This window comes from Nicotiana tabacum, chromosome 5 (assembly GCF_000715075.1).
Source record: "Nicotiana tabacum cultivar K326 chromosome 5, ASM71507v2, whole genome shotgun sequence".
Taxonomy (NCBI): Eukaryota; Viridiplantae; Streptophyta; class Magnoliopsida; order Solanales; family Solanaceae; genus Nicotiana; species Nicotiana tabacum.
The window spans coordinates 107267408-107268526 of record NC_134084.1 but is presented as its reverse complement, the minus strand read 5'-3'; the positions used below and the strand labels follow the sequence as shown (position 1 = coordinate 107268526).

The following is a 1119-nucleotide window of genomic DNA, read 5'->3' as shown; positions in this document are numbered from 1 at the left end:
AAGTTTCGGACTCCGTCTGCGCTCTATGCCTTAGTTCAAATGATGCTATTCAGGCTAGTTTCAAGAAGAATTTCGTGCCAAAGTGGGCCAGCCATAGGAAGAATATTAGGTGTCATCATATACAATAAAATACAAAGGATGATCAAAGAGAGAGCACATAGAATACTGATCCACTATTTCTATTTTCAGTGATATCTCTTTTTTACACGTTAATGCATCACCATTTTGTCTTATGCAGGCGCTCTTTTCTGCACCAAGGAACATTGTTTTATTGTATGCACTAGACGGTAATTGCCCGTACTAGCACGGCCCAATAATATAGAAGATGTAACTTCATTTTGATATGAAATCGCAGATAATAAAAAATCAATACATGTAAATAACTATCAATTGACTTTAACGATATTATATACCAACTGTAGGATATTATTTATGAATATGAATGACAAAATATCCATTCTTGAATGTTGTGTGGTTGCCAAATCCTTTCATCTATGGGAGAAATATAGTGCAGCTATTTATAGTGCAGCTATATATACTATGCATATTTACGCAATATAGTGCAGCTATCACGCTTTGGTTAGGCTCCTTTCTTGCCTGCTTCTGTCAAAAATATTGGTACCTGTAGGGATTATTTGTTAGTGTAGCCTATCTCATTCTTTCAAAGAGAAAGTTGAGAAGAGGAAGAAAAGCAAGAGAACCAAATTAGTTGGTGGTAATTGACATACTTTTCTAAACATGGCCTGTCATACATCTTTGTTTGTGCTTTATTATACCATAAGCTCAAATTTAGCCAGTAAAAAGAGATGCGAGTACACGCAAATACACCACACATAGCTGCACGACATGTAATAAATACATTAAAATCAGAAACCTCCGTCCGCTATATAACAAAATTATATCAGACACAAAAAAAGAGGTAGTTGTATGCAAATAAGAAAAGCACCTGCAGAAGTTGAAGAGATGAGGAAGACGAAGATATCTGAAGCTCTGTAAATTGTGATGTACAGAAATCCAATAAAACCCACCTCTGTAATAACGTAAAAAACGCTACACGTAGTAATTGGATAGATATAAAAAAGCCACGTATACAGATAAGCTCAAAAGTCTAATATGCCC

The 1119-nt window shown here is 35.2% G+C and overlaps 1 long non-coding RNA gene across 1 annotated transcript; it reads right to left on the bottom strand.

Moving 5' to 3' along the window:
- Window positions 1-390: 390 nt before the first annotated feature.
- LOC107784089 (uncharacterized) lies at window positions 391-1119 on the bottom strand. Its single transcript, XR_001647622.2, has 2 exons — window positions 947-1119; window positions 391-837 (listed from the first exon to the last, which is right to left on the bottom strand). It is a non-coding gene; the product is annotated as an uncharacterized LOC107784089 (long non-coding RNA).